This window comes from Pleurodeles waltl, chromosome 7 (genome assembly GCF_031143425.1).
Source record: "Pleurodeles waltl isolate 20211129_DDA chromosome 7, aPleWal1.hap1.20221129, whole genome shotgun sequence".
Lineage (NCBI taxonomy): Eukaryota > Metazoa > Chordata > Amphibia > Caudata > Salamandridae > Pleurodeles > Pleurodeles waltl.
The window spans coordinates 1,343,623,936-1,343,639,529 of NC_090446.1; the positions used below are offsets into that span (position 1 = coordinate 1,343,623,936).

At 43.9% G+C, this 15,594-nt stretch overlaps 1 protein-coding gene across 11 annotated transcripts in view; it reads right to left on the minus strand.

Annotated features, from left to right (window-relative positions):
• CNOT3 (CCR4-NOT transcription complex subunit 3) overlaps positions 1-15,594 on the minus strand; it is a 715,873-nt gene that overhangs the window by 233,713 nt on the left and 466,566 nt on the right. The gene's annotated exons all lie outside the window — the stretch shown is intronic.

Here is a 15,594-nt window from a genome sequence, read left to right on the forward strand (position 1 = left end):
TGTGATTTCTTACTTCACCGGTTTCATAATTCTTCAGGATATTCTATGTCAATTGCATTGGAGTTTAGTTTCCTGCATGGGGCACATCTCCAAACAAAAACCAAGGTTCAAAAGGTTCTCAAACTTGCTATCCTACTCTGACCCCTCTAGGACTTGCAGTCTTACTTTTCTCTCTCGGGGGCACAGAGTTGCATATGCAGTGACATAACATAGGGATCAAAGTTAATACTGAAGAAATAAGATACTTAACTTTGCTAACATTCTTTCTGTAGAATACACTACCGAACAGCAAAATCCTCATTTCAAAATAACCCACAGGCACCAGACTGCACTGGGAAAACGCTGTAGCAGTACTCTTGTGTTCAGATAGGTGGCATCGTGCCGACTCAATACTGCCATGGAAGTAATGGAGCAGAGCCATATTTTAGAACCACTCCTGCATGTTGACATTAGTTGGTTTATGCCTCTTTCACACCCTCTGACACGGAGCATAAACTATTGTTGGTAAGATCTTCTAAATGTTTAAAAGAGGGCACTGCACAGAACGAGGTGAGGAGAGCGCAGTAAGGAATCTGTGGTTGGATAGAGTAGCCAGTGGAAAGTACATTACCTAAGGTAAGTGACTTGTTCTAAAGGATACTTCTAACCTAATATTCTGCACCTTCAATGATTTATCAAAGCAGTACCTCGCCAGGGTGGAGTGTGACTGAAACCAAAAGTCTTGTAGAACTGAGCAGGTTAACTGTTGTTCCAGTAAGACCTGGCAGTCAAGGCAGTAATCCTTCATGAATGTTTGTACTGACGCCCATGAAGCAGTCTGGCAGATGTCCCAGGCATGCACCCACTGTGCCCATGCAATATTCACTGGGTCCATCCTTTGGGTTTTGGATTAATATTTTTAATACTACTGGTTCATTCAGATGGAATTGTAGCGGTATCTTCGGGATAAAATGAGAATTTGTTCTTAGAATTACTTGATCATCCCTAAATTGCCTATACAGCTCCATGATGAAGAAAGCTTGTATCTCACAAAGTGAGTGCCAGGAGCAACGTTAACTTCCATGAAACATATTTAAGGTCAGCCTTATGAATAGGTTCAAAGGGGCTCTTCATTAGCTGTGAGAAAACTGTACTGAGTTGCCAAGGAACTGGACTGTTCTTCAAGGGACGGCAAATCCTGAAAAGTCCTTCTAAAATTTCCTTTATAATTCTATTTGACTTTAAAGAAAAATTGTTAGAAGATCTCCTATAAACAGATATGGAGCCAAATGGAGCTTAAATAAAGTGTGTGACAGGCCAGACCTTGATAGATATAATAGTGTAGTATCTCCTGAGGTTGTAATGAGAGTGGATGCACTTTGTTGTCCACGCACCATTAACAAAATAGCTTCCACATAACTTATTGATTGCATTAGTTGAACAGGGATGTGGAATGCCTATCGCCCGACGTTTGGGGTCAAGGGCAACAAGATTTCATGTTTACTTTGTCCTTGGGACAAGTAGGCCCAACCCTCTGCAGCACAAACCCTTAGGCTGCCAGTTTACAGAGTGGAACTCTCTGCAGTTGAGGTAATGTATTTCCAAAAGATAATGCTGTTGGAACTTGTATTTATGGTTCATTATTTGAAAGCCTTCATTATTAGGGTGAGTGCTGTAAATAAGTGTTTTAAGGTCACACTTCACTACTGACGTTGGTTCCAGTACAAAAAAAAAAAAAAAGTGTGCACACGTTTGAAACGTTTAGGCTATGAGGCTAAGTATAATGCTCCCAGAATGCTCTCTGATTAAATGCGAATGTTTGCAGAAGCTTGTAAGCAAGAGAGAAGTGGCTTTGCTTTTAAAATAAAATGTTCAGAAAAAATGCAAGTAAGGAAAAAGTTTCGCTACCATGAAATTGTTGGTGCTATTTCTTTGAAGTGTCATTTAGTAAAATGTGTTGATGCATGCTAGTATTTCCTAAAAATATTTCTAATGGAAAATCAGTGTAACCATTTTCAACACGATTATGGGAAGCATGAAAATAAACACTGAAAAAAGTCAACTGATCCGACATATTTTTATAAGTCTTTTAGTTTCACCAATGCGTGTCTTGTTTTGACATGGCTTTTGTAACAATTTATTGTTGTGGGAGCTACCAGGCCCTCAACATTGTAACAAACACTGGCAAAACCCCCCCAAAAGTTTTTGAACTCTAAAAGCACACGTTGCCAACAGTGGCATAAAAAAGGCCTGGCAGCCGCCCTCCAGGGGACCCCTTCAGCACAGCACCTGCCCTGAGTGAGTCTGAAGCGGGGGCTCCTCCATGTTCTTTGTAAATGGGCAGCCTCCAGTTTAGTTACGTCACTGATTGCCACTGTAGTTGACGACACTGAACAAAACTACTTTGTGTGCCAATATGCTCTTTGTGGAAGAGCAGAATATTATCACTCACAGTAAAGCCAGCGGATAGAGAGAGAAATAGAAGTTTAATATAAACAAAATGTCTTTGTTAACACCAGAACTAATTAGGGACCAAGACCCACATGTAGGTAGCTTTTTGCATGTCGCAAACAGCGAATTTCGCTGTCTGCGACGTGCAAAAAGCACATCGTGATGCACAAACCCAGTTTTGTGATTCGGTAACCTGGTTACCGAAGCGCAAAACGGGTTTGCGATTCGCAATTAGGAAGGGGTGTTCCCTTCCTAATTGCGACTCGCAGTGCAATGTAGGATTGTTTTGTGACCGCGGGCGCAAACCAATCGCAGTTTGCACCCATTTCAAATGGGTGCTAACCCATTCGCAAAAGGGAAGGGATCCCCATGGGACCCCTTCCCCGTTGTGAATGTCACTGTAAACATTTTTTCAGAGCAGGCATTGGTCCTGTGGACCACTGCCTGCTCTGAAAAAAATGAAACGAAAACATTTAATTTTTCGTTTTTGTAATGCATCTCGTTCTCCTTTAAGGAAAACTGGCTGCATTACAGAAAAAAAAACTGCTTTATTGAAAAGCAGTCACAGACGTGGTGGTCTGCTGTCGCCAGCAGGCCACCATCCCTTGAGGGCCGCCATTCACAAGGGGGTCGCAAATTGCAACCCACCTCATGATTATTCATGAGGTGGGCATTTGCGACCACCTTGCGAATCGCAGATGGTGTCAGGGACACCATCCTACATTCAGATTTGCGACTCGCAAATTGCGAGTCGCAAATCTGAACCTACCTACATGTGGCCCCAAATTCTTAAAGAAAGTCACAAAAGTGCACCCATGGTATATGTCTTTGAATTAGTGGCTTTCAAGAGAAGTATACCAGGAAATCGTACCCCTATAAAATATTTGTGGACTGTATTTTAGCATGGGTAAATACGCATGTGTAGATTTGCTCATGTGAAAATCTATTGAGCATTTGCAAGTTCATTTTCCCTCCAGCCACTTTCTTCCCAACCCTGGAAGAAGTTCTAATTCTGCCGTTGTCAGGAGTAAATTTCCAGCCTTTCTTATTATGGGAAAATATTAGAGAGAAGCTGGTGAAAATCTTTAAAACATGCAGGTTAGTAGGTTTGCAGACTCAAAGGCATTCCAGCCCTGGAACTATTGCTTACTGCTTCCTCCAGCCCCAGTATGCAGATCTGCAGAAAGGTGGCAAAATAAGGAAATTGCTACAGTAGGGATTGAAACTGCAAGTATTCAAGCCCTACTATGGTAGTAGCCCTGGCATAATCAGAGAGGCTATTATCAGAGCTCTTTCATAATGAGATTGCTGCCATAATGTGTCGCCACACTACATGGCACCAGAGGGACAAGTAGATCTTTTTACAGGACAAGTAGATTTGAGAAGCAACCTGTCCCCTGGACAAGTAGATATTTTAATAAATTCCACACCCCCTGGTTGAGTCCGCTCTGGCTTTAGCTAGAATTTGTCTACACTCCCACATAATGTTTGGCTGTGAGAATTTGTTGAATTCAGGAGCCAAGATGGCAAGTTCAAAGGTTTTGGATCTGGATGAAACACGTGACTGTTGTTCACTGACAGAGGAGAATGGAGTGGTATTCATTTTTAATCTTTCGCGTCAGAGAAGTAGCTCAGTGAACCAGTATTGCCTAGGCCATCTTAGGGCTATCAAAATTATTCTGCATGGTTCTTTATCATTTGCAGGGCTCTGGGAATAAAAGGTAATGGAGAGAAAGCGTAGGCAAATATTCCCGTCCATGCTATTGAAAAATCATTCCCCCATGATTCCGATTGGTGGTGACAACTTTCGAAGAACTGACACTAGGCTGTAGTGAAGAGGTCAAGTTTCGGCTTTCCCCATCTTGCAAAGACTTTGCTGTGAACATTTTGGTTGAGTTCCCATTGTTGACAAGAATTTGTCATTCTACTCCACATATCTACACACTGATTGTGATTGCTGGGGACATGTACCGTTGTCACATGAACTTGATGCTTCATTCCCAAATTCTTGGCGTTTCAAGATAAGGTGTGAGATCTTGTTCCTCCTTGCTTGTTTATGTAGTACACTGATGTAGTATTGTCCATCTGAAGACATGGCTATTCTCTGGGGAAAAAAAAAAAAAAAACACAGAAGGCTAAATGCTATCACTCTTAATTCTAGCAGATTGATGTGAAGAGCTTTTTCTTGAGAAGTCCATTATCTGCTGATCTCAAGATCTTGTAAATGAGCTCCCCCAACCATCTAGGGAAGCGTCTTATCACAAATGGTGGTATTTGGGCTAAGAACGCAAGTAGTGTTGATAAGTTTCTACCAAAGGAGAAGATCTTTCATTTTTGAGGTGATACTTATGATTTCCTCAAAGGAACCTTCGGGTTGAAGGCATTGCTTGTCCAACTTCCTGGAGATCCCTCATCCGTAGGCAGCAGAGAGGAAACAAGGGTATACACAATAACATCGTTACCAGCAAAGACTTGTAAAGTCATCCTGAAATTGACTTTTTTTTTGGAATTTGCTCGCTAATTATATCAGTTTTTCTAATGTTGGGTGTGTTTTGTCCTGTAATGTGTCAAAATCCGCTCCCAGAAACGTAGTGTTTTGTGATGGATGGAGGGAAGATTTGAGTGTTTAAAGTGATGCCCAACTGGCTGAACATTGGCTTCGGTTGACTTTCTGTGGCCAGAGAAGGATGAGCCTTTATCAGCCACTCGCCCAGGTAAGGAAACACTTGATGACCACTATCTTAAATTGACTTCATCTGGAGCTAGGCATTTTGTGGGGATCTGGGGACCTGATTTCAGTCCAAAGGGGAGAACTTTGAGTTGGTAATAGCTGCTAGCCACTCAGAATTTGAGGAACTTCCGAAGTTTTTTCAAATATGGGGATATGAAAATAGGCATGTTCGAGATCTAGTTTTGTCATATAATCTCCATGAGAATGGAGCTGTAAGAGCTCCTGCAACATGACCATTCAAAAGGAAAATGTTACTTACCCAGAAGGCATCTGTTCGGGGCATGTAGTGCTGTAAATTAACATGCTTTGCATAAGTCCGTCATCTAGTGTTTGGCTCAGTGTTACAAGTGTTTTTTCTTTGAAGAATCATTTTGAGTCATAAGATCGAGTGACTCCTCCTCCCGGTGATAGTGAGCATGGGCATCGAGCCCTTTGTTAGATTGTTTTCCCGAAGGCGGGTGAGGTAAGGAGTAATGAAAATGTCACTTACCCAGTGTACATCTGTTCGTGGCATCAGTCGCAGTAGATTCGCATGTTCTGCAATAGCTCGCCATCTGGTGTTGGGCCGGAGTGTTACAAGTTGTTTTTCTTCGAAGAAGTCTTTCGAGTCACGGGACCGAGTGACTCCTCCTTTTGTCTCCATTGCGCATGGGCGTCGACTCCATCTTCGATTGTTTTTCCCCGCAGAGGGTGAGGTAGGAGTTGAATTGTAGTAATAGTGCCCATGCAATGGAGTGACTAAGTATGCACCTATTTAAGGTTGAGATGATACATATATAAATAATTGAAGGTAACTTCCAAACTGCTACAGGCTCCCGGGGAGGCGGGTGGGCACATGCGAATCTACTGCGACTGATGCCACGAACAGATGTACACTGGGTAAGTGACATTTTCAGTTCGATGGCATCTGTCGCTGTAGATACGCATGTTCTGCATAGACTAGTAAGCAGTTATTTCCCCAAAAGCGGTGGATCAGCCTGTAGGAGTGGAAGTAGTCTGAAATAATGTCCTTAATACGGCTTGACCTACTGTGGCTTGTTGTGCGGATAACACGTCTACACAGTAGTGCTTGGTGAATGTGTGAGGCGTAGACCATGTGGCTGCCTTACATATTTCTTGCATTGGGATGTTTCCTAGAAAGGCCATGGTAGCACCTTTCTTTCTGGTTGAGTGTGCCCTTGGTGTAATGGGCAGCTGTCGTTTAGCTTTAAGGTAGCAGATTTGGATGCATTTAACTATCCATCTGGCTATACCTTGTTTTGAAATTGGGTTTCCTGCATGAGGTTTTTGAAATGCAATAAAGAGTTGTTTAGTCTTTCTGATGTTTTTTGTTCTGTCAATGTAATACATCAATGCTCTTTTGACATCTAATGTATGTAGTGCCCTTTCAGCTACGGTATCTGGCTGTGGAAAGAACACTGGAAGTTCCACTGTTTGATTTAGATGGAACGGTGAAATAACCTTTGGCAAAAATTTAGGATTGGTCCTTAGGACGACTTTATTTTTGTGTAGTTGTATAAAAGGTTCCTGTATAGTAAACGCCTGAATCTCGCTTACTCTTCTCAGGGAAGTAATGGCGATGAGAAATGCCACCTTCCAGGTTAGGAACTGTATGTCGCAGGAGTGCATGGGTTCAAAAGGTGGACCCATAAGTCTAGTTAGGACAACATTTAGGTTCCATGAAGGAACAGGTAGTGTTCTTGGTGGTATAATTCTCCTAAGGCCCTCCATGAATGCTTTAATGACTGGTATTTTATATAGGGAAGTTGAATAGGTAGTCTGCAGGTATGCAGATATTGCTGCAAGGTGAATCTTAATGGAAGAGAAAGCTAGGTTAGATTTTTGTAAGTGAAGCAAGTAACCCACTACATGTTCTGGAGTTGTGTGTAATGGTTGTATTTGATTAATATGGCAGTAGCAAACAAACCTCTTCCATTTACTTGCATAGCAGTGCCTGGTGGATGGCCTTCTTGCTTGTTTTATGACTTCCATACATTCTTGGGTAAGTTGTAAGTGGCCGAATTCTAGGATTTCAGGAGCCAGATTGCTAGATTCAGCGATGCTGGATCTGGGTGTCTGATCTTTTGGTTGTGCTGTGTCAACAGATCTGGCCTGTTGGGCAATTTGATGCAGGGTACCACTGATAGGTCTAGCAGCGTTGTGTACCAGGGTTGCCTTGCCCAAGTTGGTGCTATCAATATGAGTTTGAGTTTGCTTTGACTGAGTTTGTTTACCAGGTAAGGAGGGAGAGGAGGAAAAGCGTAAGCAAATATCCCTGACCAGTTCATCCATAGGGCATTGCCTTGGGATTGTTTGTGTGGGTATCTGGATGCGAAGTTTTGGCATTTTGCGTTCTCCCTTGTCGCAAACAAGTCTATCTGAGGGGTTCCCCAGAGTTTGAAATAAGTGTTCAGAATTTGGGGGTGAATTTCCCATTCGTGGACCTGTTGGTGATCGAGAGAGATTGTCTGCGAGTTGATTTTGTATCCCTGGTATAAACTGTGCAATTAGGCGAATTTGGTTGTGAATTGCCCAATGCCAAATTTTTTGTGCTAGCAGGCTTAACTGCGTGGAGTGCGTCCCCCCCTGCTTGTTTAGATAATACATTGTTGTCATGTTGTCTGTTTTGACGAGAATGTATTTGTGAACTATTATTGGTTGGAAAGCTTTTAGTGCTTGAAAAACTGCTAGAAGTTCTAGGTGATTGATATGCAGTTTTGTTCGATGTACGTTCCATTGTCCTTGTATGCTGTGTTGATCGAGGTGTGCTCCCCACCCTGTCATGGAAGCATCTGTTGTTATTACGTATTGTGGCACTGGGTCTTGGAAAGGCCGCCCCTTGTTTAAATTTATGTTGTTCCACCACAGAAGCGAGAGGTAAGTTTGGCGGTCTATTAACACCAGATCTAGAAGGTGACCCTGTGCTTGAGACCACTGTGATGCTAGGCATTGTTGTAAGGGCCTCATGTGCAGTCTTGCGTTTGGGACAATGGCTATGCATGATGACATCATGCCTAGGAGTTGTAATACCATCTTTGCCTGTATCTTTTGTGTTGGATACATGCGTTGTATGATGGTGTTGAAATTTTGAATTCTTTGTGGACTTGGAGTGGTTACTCCTTTTGATGTGTCTATTATGGCTCCCAGGTATTGTTGTACCTTGCGTGGCAGAATTTTGGATTTTGTGAAATTGACGGTGAACCCTAGTTTGAAGAGGGTTTGTATGATATGATTTGTGTGATTTGAGCACTCTATTAACGAATGGGCCTTGATTAGCCAGTCGTCTAGATATGGGAACACATGTATTTGCTGCCTTCTTATGTGTGCTGCGACTACCGCTAGACATTTGGTAAAGACTCTTGGTGCGGTTGTTAATCCGAAAGGCAGTACCTTGAATTGGTAATGTATTCCTTTGAATACAAACCTTAGGTATTTCCTGTGCGATGGGTGTATTGGTATATGGAAATAAGCATCCTTGAGGTCTAAAGTTGCCATGTAGTCGTGCAGTTTTAGCAATGGCAATACTTCTTGTAGTGTGACCATGTGGAAGTGGTCTGATTTGATGAAAGTGTTCACTACTCTGAGGTCTAGGATTGGTCTCAGTGTTTTGTCCTTCTTTGGTATCAGAAAGTACAGTGAGTAAACTCCTGTGTTTATTTGTGTGTTTGGCACTAATTCGATTGCATTCTTTTGCAATAGTGCCTGCACTTCTATCTCCAGGAGATTGGAATGGTGTGTTGTTAAATTTTGTGCTTTTGGTGGTATGTTTGGAGGGAATTGTAGAAATTCTATGCAATAACCATGTTGGATAATTGCTAGAACCCAAGTGTCTGTAGTGATTTCCTCCCATGCATTGTAATAATGACCTATTCTTCCCCCCACTGGTGTTGTGTGGAGGGGGTGAGTGACCTGTGAGTCACTGTTTAGTAGTAGGGGCTTTGGGGCTTTGAAATCTTCCTCTATTTCTAGGGAATTGCCCTCCTCTATATTGTCCCCGAAAACCTCCTCTATACTGTCCCTGGTAACTGGACGGTGTGGCTTGTGAGGTGCTGGCTTGTGTGCTTTGACCTCGAAACCCCCCTCGAAAGGGCGTTTTACGGAATGTGCTGTAATTCCCTCTGCTCTGCGGGGAGTAGAGTGCGCCCATGGCTTTGGCAGTGTCCGTATCTTTTTTGAGTTTCTCAATCGCTGTGTCCACTTCTGGACCGAACAGTTCTTTTTCATTAAAAGGCATATTGAGAACTGCTTGTTGAATCTCTGGTTTAAATCCAGACGTTCGGAGCCATGCATGCCTTCTGATAGTTACGGATATATTAATTGTCCGTGCAGCTGTATCTGCAGCGTCCATGGAGGAGCGGATCTGGTTGTTGGAAATGGTCTGTCCCTCCTCAACCACTTGTTTTGCCCTATTTTGTAAGTCCTTGGGCAGATGATCAATGAGATGTTGCATCTCGTCCCAGTGGGCTCTGTCATAGCGCGCAAGTAGTGCCTGTGAGTTCGCGATGCGCCACTGGTTTGCAGCTTGTGCTGCGACTCTTTTACCAGCTGCATCGAACTTGCGGCTTTCTTTATCTGGGGGTGGTGCATCTCCAGATGTGTGAGAGTTGGCCCTTTTCCTAGCTGCTCCTACAACGACAGAGTCTGGTGGCAGCTGTGTAGTGATGAAAGCCGGGTCTGTAGGAGGCGCCTTATACTTTTTTTCCACCCTTGGTGTGATTGCCCTACTTTTGACCGGCTCCTTAAAGAGGTCTTTTGCGTGCCGGAGCATACCAGGGAGCATAGGCAGGCTTTGGTAGGAGCTGTGGGTGGAGGAGAGTGTGTTAAATAAGAAATCATCCTCGACCTGTTCTGAGTGGAGGCTTACGTTGTGAAATTGTGCTGCTCTAGCCACCACTTGAGAATACGCGGTGCTGTCTTCTGGTGGAGATGGCTTTGTAGGGTATGCCTCCGGACTGTTATCTGACACTGGGGCGTCGTATAGGTCCCATGCGTCCTGATCTTGGTCACCCTGGCTCATGGTGGTGTGAGCTGGGGAGTGTGATGGAGTTTGTGCTGGTGAGACGTTAATCACAGGCGGAGGAGAGGGTGGTGGGGTAACTCTTTTCACCACTTTTGGTTGTGGTGTTTGTTCCGTCTGGAACTCCAACCTTCTCTTTCTCCTAATGGGGGGAAGGGTGCTTATTTTTCCTGTCCCCTGCTGTATGAAGATACGCTTTTGCGTATGGTCCACATCAGTTGCTTGCAGCTCTTCCTCAAACCTATGCTTCTGCATTTGGGAGGTTAGCGAGTGCTCTTCTGTATAAGAGCCTGAAGCTGGGTCGCTTGCAGTTTGTTTCGGCGTCGAAACCCTGTCTGCGTGTTTTTTCGGCTCCGAGGTGACTCTTTTCTTTTTCGGGGCCGAAACCTCTCGGCGTCGATCTGTTTCGGTGCCGCTGTCTCGGCGTCGAGCCGTGTCGGCACCGGCATCTCGGTGTCGAGGCTTGTCTCCAGCACTTTCTCGGTCCCGAGAAGGCTGCGTGCCGGTGTCTCGACCGGAGTCGGACGATCTCGGCACTGTGTGGGCCTTTTTCGGTGCCGACGGGCGGTCACCGAATTTATGGGTGGAGCCATGGCCTGGTGGCAGTGGCGTCCCCTGGGCCTTGTAAATGTTCTTCTGAGTGGATTTCGACGTCTTACTCACGGTTTGTGTATCGTCGAATCCTTCGGAGTCTGAGTCTTGGATCAAGAAGGTACCTTCTTCTTCCTGTTCCTCGAACTCCCGTTGGGCTGTCGGTGCGGACGCCATCTGAAGTCTTCTGGCTCGACGGTCTCGGAGTGTTTTTCGGGACCGGAACGCACGACAGGCCTCGCAGGTGTCTTCGCTGTGCTCAGGTGACAGGCACAGGTTGCAGACCAAGTGTTGGTCTGTGTAAGGGTACTTATTGTGGCATTTGGGGCAGAAACGGAACGGGGTCCGTTCCATCGGCGTTCTTCAGCACGCGGTCGGGCCGACCAGGCCCCGACGGAGGATCGAAAAACTACCCCGAAGGGCACCGGAGCTCTTCGATCTTCGATGCGGTGTGGAATCTAAGTACGCCGATCCCGAACGCAACAATACCGACGAAAATCTTCCGAAATTAGCTAATTTTCCGTTCCGAAACTCGGAGCGACAGGAACACGTCCGAACCCGATGGCGGAAAAAAAACAATCGAAGATGGAGTCGACGCCCATGCGCAATGGAGACAAAAGGAGGAGTCACTCGGTCCGTGACTCGAAAGACTTCTTCGAAGAAAAACAACTTGTAACACTCCGGCCCAACACCAGATGGCGAGCTATTGCAGAACATGCGTATCTACAGCGACAGATGCCATCGAACATATAGATATATAGATAGTATATAAAAAAAAAGGATGTCCATGGAGTGTATATACATATGCACAATATTTTTAGAAGAATTTTACTACAACTTCTACAGGCATCTGGGTTGGAGTGAGGGAGCATGTGAATCTACAGCACTACATGCCACAAACAGATGTCTACTAGGTAAGTAACATTTTCAGTTAGATGGCATGTTTGGCCTAGATACACATGCTTTGCATAGATTGTAAAGCAGTCCCCTCCAAGTAAGCAGCCTGTAGGAGTAACTTGAAAGTGTCCTTAGCAATGCCTGGCCAACATGTGCTTGTTGGCGAGCTAACACATCTACACAATAATGTTTATTAAATGTGTGTGGTGTAGACCAAGTAGCAGCCTTAGAAATATCTGTTGGGATGGTCCCTAAAAAGGGCCATAGAAGCACCTTTTGTACTGGTAGAGTGTGCTCTAGGAGGTGTAGACAATTGTCTTTTGGCTTTGAGATAAGTTTGAATACACTTGACTATCCATCTCACTATTCCATTTTTTGAAACTGGATAGCCTTTGTGAGGCTTTGAAAATGCTACAAAAGCTGTTTAGATTTTCTAAACCTTTTAGTCCTGTCAATGTAATACATAAGAGCTTGTTTAACATCTAGTGTGTGCAAAGATCTTTCAGCAACTGAGTCTGGCTTTGGGAAAAAGACACACAACCTACCTGATTGGTTAATATGAATTGGTGAAACTACTTTTGGGAGAAATTGAGGATTTGTCCTAAGGACTACTCTATCGCTTTGTACTTGAAAAAAAGGTTCTTCTAAAGTATAGGAACCCCGGGAGGAATATCCTTTTAAGTCCTTCCATAAACGCTTTAATTACCGGAAATCTGAACAAAGAAATGTGTTTGTTTTGGAGGCAAGCAGCTAAAGCTGCTAAATGAAGTCCAATAAATGAGTATACTAAATGTGCCTTCCGTAAATGTAGCAGATAACAAATGTATTGCAGTGATGCTTTGAGTGGATCAATGTCTTTAGGCTGACAGGAACATACAAAATATTTCCTTTTTGCAGCATAACACTGTCTAATTGTAGTTTTACGTGCCTCTCCAAGAATGTCATCCCTAATAACTGCATCCCTAGTCTGACTGTGTAAGAATGGTTATCCTGTAATTGAGACAGAAGAGTTTGGAAAGCTTGAATCCGTGCTGGATTTAGATATGCCAAACCTGAGTGAGTACTGAAAACTACTCCCAGATAAGGCTGTATCTTTGAGGGTTGGAGATGGGACTTGAGAAAGTCGATTCTAAATCCCAGATTGTGTAGGTGGTTTACTATGTACTGAGTATGTTTGACATTGTTGGATGGTATTGGCTTTGATGAGCCAATCATCCAAGTATGGGAAAACGTGAATATGTTGGCTGCTGAGGAATGCAGCAACTACCGCTAAGCATTTTGTGAATACCCTGGGAGTGGTTGTTACCCCGAATGGTAGAACCTTGAATTGATATTTTCCCACAATGACAAAACGGAGGTATTTGCGATGTGCTGGATGAATGGGAAGGTGGAAATAAGCATCCTTAAGATCTAATGCTGTCAAGTAATCTTTTTGCTGTAATAGGGGAATAACATCTTGCAGAGTGAGCATATGAAAATGCTCTGAAAGAATGTATAGGCTGAGAGGTCTGAGATCCAGAATTGGTCTTAATGAGCTATCTTTCTTTGATATGAGGAAGAATAGGCAATATAATCTTAACCTTGCTGTAAAAGGGGAACGGGTTCTAAAGCCCCTTTGAGAAGAATGGATTGTAATGCTTCCTTTAACAGCATGAGATGACCGTGCAAAGGTTTGTGAGGGCACAGGGAAGATTTGGTGGAATGGAAAGGAGTTCTAGACAGTAACCATGTTGGATAATTGATAGAACCCATTGATCAGTGGTGATACTGGACCACTGGGGGGAGAAATGGAGTAGTCTCCCCCTTCCCCCCCTTACTGGAGAAGTGTGTGCTACTGGAAAGTGTAGCCAGTCACTGGCGTGTGTTTGAGCGGTAACATCTAGAGTCTGACGCCTTCCCTCTACTTCTATTATTGGCACCTCTATAGGAACCTCTAAAGGAACCTCTGTTAAAATGTGTGCCTTGTTTTGTTTGGGAGGTGGAAGGCTTAGTAGATGTTGTCTTGAAACCTCCCCTAAATTGTGGGTGATGAAAAGTATTCCTTTGTGGTATAGTGAATAAGGTTCCCCATGGCCTTTGCGGTCTCTGAATCTTTTTTCAGTTACTCTATAGTGGTGTCAACCTGTTGCCCAAATAAATGTTCCTTGTCAAACGGCATATTAAGCACTGCCAGTTGTATTTCAGGCTTGAACCCAGAGCATCTTAACCAAGCATGTCTTCTAATAACGCTAGTACTAATGCCCCGTGCGGCTGTGTCAGCAGCATCAGTGGCGCACCTAATTGTATTATTGAAAATAGTTTGGCCCTTGGTAACTATCTGATTTCTCCCTTTCTACTGTTCTTCTGGGAGATACTGTAGAAGGCCTTCCATCTCTTCCCAGTGGGCTCTATCATATCATATCATGCTAGAAGAGCTTGGAAAATGGTGATATACCAATGATTGGCTGCTTGTGCCTCTACCCGTTTACTCGTGTAATCTAATTTCGTACTTTTCTTATTAGGAGGCGGTGCATCTCCTGTTGACTGACTGTTGGCACGCTTACGTGCCGCACTAACCACAATGTAATCGGGGGGAAATTGTGACCTAATGTATATAGGATCTGTAGGAGCAGCCTTGTATTTTGTCAACTCTTGGAGTAATTACTCTAGAGCGGACAGGCTCTTTAAAAATGTCTGTAGCAGGTCTAAGCATCCCTGGGAGCATTGGAAGAAATTGACTTTCCTTGTGAGTGTAAGTTATTGTGTAAAATAGAAAATATTCCTCAATTAGGTCAGAATGCACTTGGACATTATGATAGGAAGCTGTCCGTGTCATGACCTGCTGATAAGATGTCACGTCTTCAGGAGGTGAAGGCTGTGCAGGATATAAATCAGGGTCATTTGGGAGTATGGGATCTATATCATAAGAATCCTAAGGGTCTATGTCCTGGATGTCTGATTAAACATCAGAGCCCGAATCTCCTATGGAAAAAGTCTCTCCTTGATTGATCTCTTCCTGCTCATCCTCTTCCCTGAAGAGATCAGAGGTGTCGACCGGCGTATTGGACGACTTCTCCAACCGACGTGCATTTCAGTCTCCTAGGAAGCGGAAGGACCAACAGGCATCGCAGGTTTCTTCCCAGTGGTCCGGGGACAAGCAGAAGTTACATAACTGGTGATGATCAGTGTGTGGGAATTTTGAATGGCATCACGGGCAAAATCGAAATTGAGTGTGTTCCATTAGCCCTGCGTTTCTCAACACCACGTGGAGTAATAGGCCCGAGACAGGGACTGGTGCCCCAAAGGGCAGTTAAACTGACCCCCGATGGAGAAATCTGAATTGAATACGTTAGAAAATATGCGCTCTAAATACAATACCGCCGCTGAAAGAAAGACAGAAAGAAAAGTTAGGGATAGACAGAGTCGAAGGATACCGGAGCGAGAAGAATACACGTCCGAACCAGACAGTGGAGAGAGAACAATCAAACAAAGGACTGGATGCCCATGTGCACTATCACCGAGAGGTGGAGTGACTCGATCTAGTGACTTGAAACGATTCTTCAAAGAAAAACAACTCGTAACAATCCGAACCCAACACTAGATGGCCGACTTATGCAAAAGCATGTGTATCTACAGCCACACATGCCACTGAACACTGTTTTTTTTTAGGTATTTGTTCAATTCTCTGAAGTCCAATATCAGTCTCCATTCTCCAGACTAATTCTGATCAGGAAAAAACTGGATTAGAAAGCTAAATTTCTCTGAGAAAAAAAACTGAACTTTTTCTACAGCTCCTGTACTCAACACTGATGATTTCCAATTGCAGCAGACGAAGTTGAGTGGGTGGTCATCTCTAAAGAAGAGTAGGAGGGTTTGACAAACTCCAAAGTTTGACCAAAGCGTATGATGCCTAAACCCAATCGGCCGTTGTAATAAGATTCCTATTTAA